This window comes from Heterodontus francisci, chromosome X (genome assembly GCF_036365525.1).
Source record: "Heterodontus francisci isolate sHetFra1 chromosome X, sHetFra1.hap1, whole genome shotgun sequence".
NCBI classification, from domain to species: domain Eukaryota; kingdom Metazoa; phylum Chordata; class Chondrichthyes; order Heterodontiformes; family Heterodontidae; genus Heterodontus; species Heterodontus francisci.
The window spans coordinates 6,775,460-6,787,949 of NC_090421.1; the positions used below are offsets into that span (position 1 = coordinate 6,775,460).

The 12,490-nt window shown below is 41.0% G+C and overlaps 1 protein-coding gene across 18 annotated transcripts in view; it reads right to left on the bottom strand.

Annotated features, from left to right (window-relative positions):
* Nucleotides 1-12,490, bottom strand: part of kmt2d (lysine (K)-specific methyltransferase 2D) — a 250,592-nt gene that overhangs the window by 233,185 nt on the left and 4,917 nt on the right. Inside the window, exons 2-3 of one of the 18 annotated variants that reach the window (XM_068024852.1) lie at nt 2,090-2,160; nt 1,059-1,145 (exon numbers count right to left, since the gene is read on the bottom strand). The exons of 16 other annotated variants lie outside the window; for them this stretch is intronic. The gene's annotated coding sequence lies outside the window, so the exon portion shown is untranslated. The remainder of the gene's footprint in view (nt 1-1,058; nt 1,146-2,089; nt 2,161-12,490) is intronic. One more of the 18 variants, XM_068024854.1, reaches the window with a different exon arrangement.

Here is a 12,490-nt window from a genome sequence, read left to right on the forward strand (position 1 = left end):
AATCATTCCCCCACCCAATATACTGCTTGTACAATACCTCATCTAAACCAGCAATAAGAACGGGTACAAGACCTGAAATAGCATGTTTTAAAAAAAAACTTTTGCAAGTCTAGAGAAAAGAAAAGCACATGGTTTAACAAATTCTTTCCAAAACAAACAAGCTTTCATAATTTAATCAAGTCAGATGAACTGTGTGGCAGAATTGGTTTGCATGCTGTTTTTTCACCTCAGGGATGTGGGTTTGGATCTACCCCAGACTGTTGCCTGCTGGCTTTAACAGTCCTATATAACATCATTTTGGACAGTTTTAACCCAATTCCTAATGGGTACATGTCACGACACAAAATTCAGTACAAACAGATAATGTTACTTGAAGATGCCACAAAAGAGAATGGAAAATTCACACTGGTATTGTAGGGGGTGCTCTTTCTAAACTTGGGTCAAAGAAAGTTTTATTCAGCATTTGCCCACACATTACATGAACTCAGAATGCCTAATGCCAACACTGGGTATCCAAAATAGAAAGTGCTCAAGAACATGATTCGCCTGCCGAAACAAAGTTAAAAAAAATACAGTCCTAGGCATCCCTGATGGCTCATCAATTTTAGCTGGAGTATTAAGCAATAGACACCAGGAAGATCCCAGATTCAATCCTGAGTTTGTGCTAAACTAGCTGATTCAGACTTCAGTGAGCATCTCTGGCTTAGAAAGGGGAATATGGGGCAAGTTTTCCATTCCTAACTGTCATCAGCGGTCCCTGTGAGAAGTGTGCAGGTATGATCATCAGCAAGGAAGGATCAGACTCAGCTCTGATACCCCCCAACTTGCCAACACTCACTTTCAAGGCTCACGCATAATGAGAACGGCCACTAGTTTATGGTGACTGATTAAGTTAAATTCTGTTTTTAAATTACGTGATCCCAGGATTTTTACTGATGTTTTGGAGATCACATTCCAAGATCCTGTCCGTTGACCATTGCAGTAATGGTTTATGTGACTGGAAAGATTAAATTCCCATTTTTATGATATAGGATTAAATCTTTTTCTGGGATTTTTACCAGTTTGTTGGGATCACATTCTGTTATTCTGTCCATTTTTCTGTGAACCGACATCCGTGGAATCGTACCTCAGTTAGGAACCAATGCCTTCAGGAGAGGAGAGGAGAAAGTTAGCAATTAGAAAAATAACAGCCCTTCAGGCTTCAGCCAAGGTTACCTGCCGATTAGAGCCTGCTGGACATCAGGATAGGGCAGGATTGGGCTTCACTATAATGCCCTCCACAAATAACTTAACATTGATGATCTAGGCTCAAACATGAAGAATGCACATTTGAGGGACATACCAGAGGGCTGCTGTACCCCAGTATGAGTAGGCAGCTTGCTGGGAGGAACAAAACAAAGTTGTGAGGCCTTCTGCAGCAATATAGCATCAAGTTGAACAATATGCACAGGTGTGTCCAGCTAATAAACTGAAGACCAAATATGCAGTTCACCATTTGTCTTCTTTTTGTTTTGGATAGCCATAAAATGTACAAATGTTCAACTTTTAATTTTTCAGAAGTCCACACTGTTGACAGTATATTTCTGAAATTAATTTTAACAGGGCTGCCTCAAAAGATTTGATGGGTGAAGAGTCTCTAAGCTTTCTTTCCTCTACCTTAATTAAAATATATCTGAGCGTTGAAATTGAGAATTCCTGAGGCTGTTTGCAAAAGCTCCAATTTCATTAGTTCAGTGATAGCACTAGTCTCCAAAGAAGTGTGTGTACAGTACTCGATTATTCCCAAACTATTTACATCGATTCAAAATAGCTCTCTGCCTTACTGAAAATACTAAACCCTCTGGTGGTTTTTAAATCCACCTTCCAGCTGCTTAAAAGAGGAAACCATTTTACAGCGATTTCTTCTTACAAAGACCAATGCACAAAATACGATTGAGACATTGAACTGCAATGCCTCAGTCAAATGCTGACACAAAACTGTCAGACACAGTCCCACAGCCAACTCCCAATATGAAGCCCTCATCCAAAACGTCACATTCACTCCTGACACAAAGGTTTCAAAAACATATAACATTCTGTTGTAACTTACTTGTTTTTCCAAGATTTACGTCATCAACTTTCAGATCACTGAACAGCAGAAAGATGAAATCTCAGAATCCACTGCAATTTCAATAAGTGCAAGATATATGGGTCAATGCAGCCTTTCCTAATAGCAACATAACAAACATGATAATAATGTCTCTAGAATTGATAACTAGAAAAGTTACTGTCCCAAGATGTCCAAATCCATTCGGTCAACGTACACTTCTAATTAAATACAGCAAGAAAGACATTTGGGCCACACAACTGTACCAAGGAAGCTCGGGGACAACTTAAAGTTTAAATTCATTTTCCCTTTAATTTACAAGTGGCTGATACTAAATGTGCTTGGTGCTCTGATTTAGGACTTCACCACCAATGAGGCAACAGTGCTAAGGATAGCCTTGTCAAAATCTCTAGGTCCACAGAATTAAACAGGACAAATCAGCGAATAAGAAATATAAGGGCAAATAGGATTGAGTTGCTTGTGTTTCAAAGGCCAGATTGCCAGGATTCAGGGGCCATTTGTCTCAGAGCACTGCTCAGACGCACCTGTCCTAGTTTATGTCCTCATATCTCAACACCCTTCTGCTTCTTTCCCTTTAAGCAGTTACTAATCCAGATTACCCTCCATGTGGAGATAGCCTTTCAACACTCAGCTAGGACATGAAAAATTTACAGCTCAACTGAGTGGCCGAGATTTGGAAAAAAAGCTCTTTCTCAGAGCAACTAGGGATGGACAATAAATGTAGCCTTGCGAGGATCACCCATTTCCCAAGCAAATTTTTAAAAAAAGGTCATTAAAAACGCGGCAGCATAAGTAGTTAATGTCATAAAAATGGCAAGCAGAATCCTTTGTTTGTATCTAATACAAGAGATAGATGATGCTGAACCTGTACAAGACTTGGTCAGGTCATATCGCATTATAGGAAGGATACAAAAAAAAAAGCAATGGAAAAGATGCAGCAGAGATTCATTAGGATGTTACAGGAATGATGGGTTACAATTATGAAAAAGGGAATTCAAAAGTTAGGGCTTTTTCCACAGGAGCGGATTAACCAGATAACAGTCAACATATTGAAGTGTTACAATAGGGTAAATGGGAATTGTTTTCACTGGCCAGGGAAAAAGGTAATGAGAAGGCAGAAAAGTAACAGGCTGGCACAAATTTATATGATAACAAAAAGAATTAAAAGGGACATTAGAAAATGGAATTAGAAGAATATTAAAAGGATAAGTGGATAAGTGGGTAAGCAGGAGAAGGGGATTGAACAATGTTGTTTTTATTTAGAAAAACACCGGAGCTGGCTCGATGGATCAAATGGCCTGTTTCGGTGCTACAACATTTCTAGGTGGTATGTAATATTGTTACGAAAGTGCCTCTGTATTTTGTTAAATATTTTTTTTCCAAGGATTCATTTTTGAAAGATTGAAGAAATGTTAAACTTTGGGGTTTTCAAAGGGGGTCATGGAAAGGCCACTTGACTTTGAAAAATAGTCCCTGGAAACATTTTTTAAAAAGAGGTCTTGTGAGGAAAACAAGCCTTTCTGGGAAACGACCTGACGTCCAGCAACAAGCCTTTCCGGGAAACCACCTGACTTCCAGCTCAATAAACAATAGAGAACTTTGGACACCTGGAGAAGTTGTTTACAAAGAAGTGACAGGTCAAGATTGATGGCGGTCAAGAGGTTGACCTCCTATTGTCGGTTTCGCTCTTGAATTGTTTTGAGTTAGGGTTGAACTGTATAAAAAGGGAGAGAATTTACAAGGAAAGAGAAGACCACAACCCAGCTCAGCTTTCCAGCACCTCTCTAAATGACCCGGAGAAGTCCACTGTGTCAACTCATCTCATCTCCTGTCTTTGAAGCAAAGTCTGAATTAATTCTCAACGCCACCTGAAAAGAACCGTTCTAAAAGATCCTAATGATGCGTCCATGTGCACTCGGAGGCCAGATTGTATGCCAGTTTTGGAACACAACATATCTCATCTGCTGTTTCTTCAAGAATGAGCAAGTAGTTAGCCCAAGTGTTTTTTTTTTGTCTGTAATAGAGCTCTACAAACAAAAATCCCTTTATTTTTCTGGTTAACCGTTGTATGTATGCGCGTGTGATTGGCCAAGGTAAAAAGGGAACTTTAACATTTTGTGTGTTTATGCTTTACTTCATTACTGGTTAAGACTTGTTTTATAATAAACTGATAATTTTGTTGTTTATTCTGGGGAAAATAGAGTATATGATTGACCCTATCGGTAAGTGGAAAAATTTAAATATATGTTGTGACCTGTGGAAAAGTGGGACTAGAATGAGCAGTGCACTCCTCCTGCCTCGGTCGTAACAATGTCAATATCTTGTTCAACCATCAGCTGAGCTTTTAACTCCAAATTAGGTCCATGACAGGGACTGCATTTTCCAACCTCAATGCCAGTGTCCCTCCCCCACCACTGATGAAATCTTAATCCACATCTTCGTTATCCAGAGAATCAATTTCTTAATGGCCTCCCCCACCTTCACAAACTTCAGCAAATCCAGAAGTCTATAGCCCATGCCCTATTCTGAAGCAAGACCTGCACATTCATCACACTGATCCATACAAAGCTCCGCTAACTGTGTGCCACTAAATCACGTTTTCAAAGCCCTCCGTAACTTTGTTACACCTTATTTTCATCTTTCTCGGCCTGCACACTCCAAATTACTGCTTGTTCTCCAGAAGAGGACAATCTTACAGACACAACACCCGAACTATCTGCAATTCTTTCGCAAAACCACTTGCCATTGGAACCTTTCTCCCCACCTTAAAATAGCTCCCAAAGGACTCACCGTTACAATAATATCTTCAATGTCCTATTCCTGCTCAATGTCCACTCCTCTGCCTGCAAAGTGCAGACTATTTTTAAAGTGAGCAGGGGGAGCAAAGGCACATACAGTAAACAATTCACATGGAAAACACAGTAAACACATGTAGAAAACAGAGTCAGCACAAGCAAAAAGTGCCAAAATAGGCCCTTAAGGTTAGAAGGCCATACACATCCCACTGTGAACAGGCACTGAATTAGTATGACCATACCACACTAGGCTCACTGCAGATTAGCATTAAATCAACCAGTTTATTCTCCTGTGATGCACAATAGAGTGCCCCGGCTCATATGTAACTGAAGATTAGTAAACTGGTTAAAGAAAAGAGCTGCTTTCTCAATAGTTTAGCATGTTTAGCTATTCAGTGAGTAACTGAGTTATACAGATCAGGAAGATCTTAGGTTCAAACCGCAGTCTGTGCTCAGTTAACTAGCTTTTACCGGGGGAGTAGCAAAAGGGAGAGCAGCATCCTAAGGAACTATAGCCCAACAAAAAGTCACGCCTTCAAGAGAGCAGAAAAATTGGGAAGAATAAAAGGCCAATTCTTCGTGACATTTTTATTCGGCAAAGATGATAATCCACCAACTAAATCTTTTAAAGCTCAAGGATAAAAAAAAGAAAACGTGTGCTAAATAAGCACCACAGGTTTTAAAATACTCGAACGCTCAGACATTCTCACTGAAACTGCAATTATACCAGGCAAGCCATTTTGAAACCTGGTATATCAATGGGACTTCTGACCTGCTTTGTTTCCAAAGTTACTTCAGATCTAAGTTGTACTCTCATTCCCATTCTCTCTATCTCTTTTCGCCTTCCTTCAAGCTCTCTCACTCTCCTCTGTCCACACCTCTCTGTCTCATTTTGCTTTTGTTGCTCGTCTACCCCTCTCATTCCCTTTCCAAATTCATCCTTTTCCCCTCTCTCTCTTCCGATTTCCTCTCGCCTTGTGTCTGATTCCTCAGTTCCTCCTCTCAGAGTTACTTTCACCAGCTCTTCATCTCACAAATGCAAACAGCATCTCCAGTACAGTTAACACCATCTCACGCTTGTCTCCTGAAGAAGCTCATAGCCCACAAACACAAATCTTCAGTACTAACAGTGGCAATTCCCCCACTTGCTCCTTTACTGGCTCCAGACTGGTTGAGTGGTTAATGATCTCATTATATACCTCATATACCCCCATCCGGGAGATGATGCACAAATATACCAAGACATAATTTATCTTATGGCAGGGTCCATACAGCCTGAAATAAAAATGATCCCATAATACAATCTTTCTTGCCAGAGCTCCCAACAGTTTGTTAATAAAACTATGATCTGCACGTGCTCGTGAAATGTTGGTTAGTCACCCTTGCTATAGACTGATGCAGATCAGGTTGTTTTGTTTATATAGGACTCACGATAATCAAGAGACCAGATGAGGTTAGGTACTTCGAGTCATACAGCATAGAAACAGGCACTTCAGCCTACCGCGTCCATGCCGACCATAATGCCTATCTATACTAATCCCACCTGCCTGCATTAATTCCATATCCCTCTATGCCTTGCTCATACAAGTACCTGTCCAGATGCCTCTTAAATGTTGCTACTGTTCCTGCCTCCACCACCTCCTCAGGCAGCTCATTCCAGATACCCGCTATTCTTTGTGCGAAAAATTTACCCCTTTGATCCCCTTTAAATCTCCTCCCTCTCACCTTAAATCTATGCCCTCTAGTTTTAGTCACCCCTACCATGGGAAACAGACTCTGGCTATCTACCCTATCTATGCCTCTTATAATTTTATATACCTCTATCATGTCCCCTCTCAGCCTCCTTCGCTCCAGGGAAAACAGACCCATCCTATCCAATCTCTCTTTATAACTCAAGCCCTCCAAACCAGGCAACATCCTTGTGAATCTTTTCTGCACCCTCTCTAGCTTAAATCACATCTTTCCTGTAGTGCGGCGACCAGAACTGCACACAGTACTCAAAATATGGCCGAACCAACGTTTTGTACAACTGTAACATGACGTCCCAACTCCTGTACTCAATGCCTCAGCCGATGGAGGCAAGCATGCCATAAGCCTTCTTCACCACCCTGTCTACCTGTGTTGCCACTTTCAGGGAACTATGTACTTGCACCCCAAGGTCTCTCTGCTTAGGCATCATTAAGCAGTGTCATCTGCCCAACTTGTTAGTTTAGATGAATCTCACTATGGCATGAGACCAATTTATTATTTATGGGGAGACTGATAGCCATAATCTAATCTGGATATCCAGATTAACTCGTTGCTAAATTCAGGAAACTATGCTATTTACACTACATGGCAGTTTCACAAATCAGGAGAAAGAAAAATAAAAAGGCCACCACTGTTCCCTGACGCTTATAATGGCATTGTTAATTAACTGCTGCTTCAGCTCTAGATTTAAACAGGTATTGTGAACAAATGTAAAATATCCACATATCTACCCACTTGCGATGTACAAATATTTTATTCCTTCACCTTTGAAGGAAGTGAACATAAAAAGCACTTTTCTTTGCCTCCATCTTCAAATCATCTTCCTTCGTCTCCCGAGTGCAGATTCTCATTGGGAAACAGCCCTCCAGGACAGAATCTATGCTCAAGCTATCTTAAATGTTTCCCTCTTATCAGAATTTGTTCCCCCCCTTTCAAAGCCACTGTCATCACCCACACCCCCCTTCAAAAATCCACTCTCCAGCCATCTCTCCTTGCAAACTACTGCTCCATCTTCAACCTCCCATTCCTCTACCAAGTCCCTGAACGTGCTATCTCCTCCCAAATCCACGCCCATCATTCCACAACTCCATGTTTGAATATCTCTGATCAGGTTTTCCCATAGCAGCACTGAAATGGCCCTAACAAAAGTCGCAAATGACATCTTCTGTGGCTATGACCATGCTCATGGTGCACTACCATGCCCCCTTCTTCTTTACCTCTGCAGCCTTTGATACAGTCAACCACACCATTTTCCTCCAACACCTCTGCTTTGTTGTCCAGCTCAGTGGCTCCACTCTTATCAATCCAATCATATGAACATATGAATTAGAAACAGGAGTAAGCCACTCAGCCCCTCGAGCCTGCACCACCATTCAATAAGATCAGGGCTGATCTGATTGTAACCTCGCCTCAACATTCCTGCCTACCCCCAATAACCTTTCACCCCCTTGCTTATCAAGAATCTATATACCTCTACCTTAAAAATATTGAAAGACTCTGCTTCCGCTGCCTTTTGAGGAAGAAAGTTCCAAAGACTCACGACCCTCTGAGAGAAAAAAAATTCTCCTCATCTCGGTCTTAAATGGGCGCACCCTTATTTTTAAATAGTGAACCCAAGTTCTAAATTCTCTTACAAGGGGAAACATCCTTTCCACATCCACCATGTCAAGACCTCTCAGGATCTTACATGTTTCAACCAAGCTGCCTCTTGCTCTCAAACTCCAGCGGATACAAGCCTAGCCTGTCCAACCTTTCCTCATAAGACAACCCGCCCATTCTGGGTATTAGTCTAGTAAACCTTCTCTGAACTGCTTCCAACGCATTTACATCCTTCCTTAAATAAGGAGACCAATACTGTACACAGTATTCCACATGTGATCTCACCAATGCCCAGTATAACTGAAGCATAACTTCCCTACTTTTGTATTCAATTTCCCTCGCAATAAACGATAACATTCTATTAGCTTTCCTAATTACTTGCTGAACCTGCAGACTAACCTTTTGCGATTCATGCACTAGGACACCCAGATCTCTCTGCATCTCAGAGCTCTGCAATCACTCACCATTTAGACAATATACTTCTTTTTTATTCTTCCTGTCAAAATGGACAATTTCACATTTTCCCACATTATACTCCATTTGCCAGATCTTTGCCCACTCACAACCTATCTTGTATCCCTTTGTAGCCTCCTTTTGTCCTCTTCACAACTTACTTTCCTACCTATCTTTGTCATTGGCAAATTTAGCAACCATACCTTCAGTCCTTTCATCTAAGTCATTTATATAAATTGTAAAAAGTTGAGGCCCCAACACTGATCACTGCGGCACACCGCTCGTTACATCTTGCCAACCAGAAAATGACCTATTTATGCCTAATCTCTGTCTCCTGTTATCGCGCCAATCTTCTATCCGTGCCAACATGTTACCCCCGCACCATGAGCTTTTATTTTCCGCAATAGCCTTTGATGTGGTACCTTATCAAATGCTTTCTGGAAATCTAAGTACAGTACATCCCCTTTACCCACAGCACATGCTACTTCTTCAAAGAACTCCAATAAATTATTTAAACATGATTTCCCTTTCACAAAACAATGTTGACTCTGCCTGATTACCTTGAATGTTTCCAAGTCCCTGCTCTAAAGTCTTTACGAATAGCTTCTAACATTTTCCCTATGACAGACGTTAAGCTAACTGGCCTGTAGTTTCCTCTGTCTCCCTCCCTTTTTGAATAAAGGACTTACATTCGCTATTTTCCAATCTAATGGAACCTTCCCCGAATCTAGGGAATTTTGCAAAATTAAAACTAACGCATCAACTATCGCACTAGCCACTTCTTTTCGGACTCTAGGATGAAGTCTATCAGGACCCAGGGACTTGTCAGCCCGCAGCTCCAACTCGTTGCTCAGTACCACCTCCCTGATGATTGTAATTTTCTTGGGTTCCTCCCTCCCATTTCCTGATTTACAGCTAGTTCTGGGATGTTACTTGTATCCTCTATAGTGAAGACTGATGCAAAATATCTGTTCAATTCATCTGCCATCTCCTTATTTCCTCTTATTAATTCTCCATACTCATTTTCTATAGGACCAACACTCACTTTGTTGACATTTTTTTTTTAATATCTATAGAAACTCTTACTATCTTTTAATATTTCTAGCTGGCTTTCTCTCGTACTCTAACTTTTCCCTCATCAATCTTTGTCATTCTTTGCTGTTTTGATATTCTGTCCATTGCCAAAGCATCTTTTTCCACTCTCACACAGTTACTTTGAGTCCTCCAAGGATCTATCTTTAGCGCTGTCTTTATGCTGCCCCTTGACATCATACGAAGAGATGATGAGGTTCCACATGTACGATGACAACACACAGCTCTACCTTTCTGACCCCAGGCGGAGTTTCTGACCCAATATCCTCTCCATCACAATGACCACCTACTTCCACTTCTGTAATATCAACAGTCCCGTTTCAGCCCTTCTTCTGCTAAAACCTTCATCCACCCCTTTGTCACCTCCAGACTCAACTATTCCAATGCTCTCTTGGCCAGCCTCTCATCCTCTATAAACTTTGCTGCCTATATCCTAACCCACACAAAGTCTCACTGACCCATCACCCCTGTAATCAATGACCGACGTCGACTTCCGGTCCCCCCAATGCCCGAAATTCAAAATGCTCATCCTCGTGTTTAAATCTCTTCATGACCTTGCCACTCCTAATCTCTAACCTACTCCTGCCCTACAATCCACCGAAAATTTTCTGTTCCTCCGAAAACTCTGGCCACTTCCTTTTACCCCATTAGTAGCCACACAGTTAGTCATCTAGGCCCTAAACTGTCCCTAAAAATTAATCTCCCTCTCCTGCTTTAAGAGCCTCCATAAAATCAATCTCTTTAATCAAGCTTTTGGTCACCCTTCCTAATATCTCCTCCTTTGGCTCGGTGTAGAATTTTGTCTGATTTACCCTTCTGTAAAGCACCTTGGAATGTTTTAAAGGTGCTATATAAATGCAAGTTTGTGTTGTTAAATTGACTTGTCAGGCTACTCAACTGTTCATCACAAACAAGCCCAGTCTTGTCTTACCAGACACCCGCATATACAAACGCAGTGGTTTTCCAGATGAGCATCAACCACGGCTAATTATTCCTCCCTCGTAGTTCAGAGGGCAATTGTAACACCTCAAACTGCTTGCCCAGCTGAGACCCACTATCTAGGCATTGACCAGGAATTGAACTTTAGATCTTCTTGTCAGCATAGCTTAGAACATTAGGCACTACCTTTACTAACTAGAGAAATCTAAGATACAGTACAATCATAAAATACTTCCTCCCACCTATATATCAAAACCAGAGGACTATTTCCCACCTTACTGATGTTCTTTTATTGTATTTCCCCACAACATAGACATCAACCTTTTTAATCTTCCCCTTACACTAGGGATCACGATATTGCTTGCAGGTTACTAGAATCTATTATTACATACAGACTGACTGAGCACTTGGACAAATACGAACTGATCAGAGAGAGCCAGCATGGATTTGTGAAGGGTAAGTCATGTCAAACTCACTCAGTTGAATTTTTTTTTTAATAAACAGGTTGTTACCGTAATGGATAAAGGGAATGTTGATGGATGTTCTTTATAAGGACATGCAGAAGGCATTTGATAAGGTTCCATACAAGGGACTATTAACAAAAATGATAGGGCATGGAATTGGAGGCAACTTATGGACATGGGTGGGGAATTGGTTAGGTGGCAAGATAGAGAGAATAGGGAATAATGGATATCTACTCCAATTAACAGGACATGACTAGTGGTGTCTCCCAGGAAACTGTACCAGAGCCTCAGCTTTTCACTATATTTATCAATTTGTTGACGATACTAAATTAGGTGGCACAGTAAGTAGTGTAGATGGGAGCAGAAAGTTGCAACGGGGAGTTCAATAACATCTCCTGCAACATAACAGACATTTACTTAATATTTGATTAGAAAGATGGTAGGATTGTACTTTATGCTGGAATTATTCATATCTGAACCATCCTGGCCTTACGTTTAATGCTAAGTCAGAACAAAAAAAAAAATCACTGAAGCAAGGGAATCTAGCTGTAAGTTAGAAGAAACAGGCCAGCAGTGGTCTTGTCGTTTGGGTACGAAGTAGAGTCAACCAGCCCGTTCATATGCATCCCTCCCAATGGTCCTTAGTCCGTGACCACCTCTTCTGATGGATTACAATGACCTTGAATTAAATTGGACTATTTCCAGTGAAAACAAGATTTGAATTTTTGACAGATGAATCAACTCCCACTTACTTCTATAAAGCAGGGCATTATTGTAATTGTGCCTCACTTGAAACTGGCACCAAACCAACATATTAACACATAAAAAGTCTGTAAAATATACTGCCAGCTGTTGGACTGTGCCATAAAGACCAAGTCGGTCCCAAGTTCAATTGGAGTTTGTGCTGTTACCTGATCTCAACCAGGAAGAAAGCAGCTGTACTACAATTGTACTCAGTGCCACTGGGATAAGGAGGAAGAAAATTCAACCAGGGTTCCCACTGCTGTATGATCCCCAGGTGCCTCAGCTGGAAAGCATATGTTTGAACATGAGCGAAGGACAGAATTTGACCTGGCTCCAACGTCCCCTACAATCCAATAGCCTACCAACACTTGTATGCAAAGAATAGTCATTTGGACGAGATACAAATGCTACACTCAAACCTGATTCACTGCTTTTAGGAGAGGAGGGCGAAACAAAAGAGAGAAGCAGAAAGAGCACCTCAATCAAGAGAATTATCCAATCATTCCTTTTGGCATGCTATTATTCAATAACTGTTAATACTCAGCAAT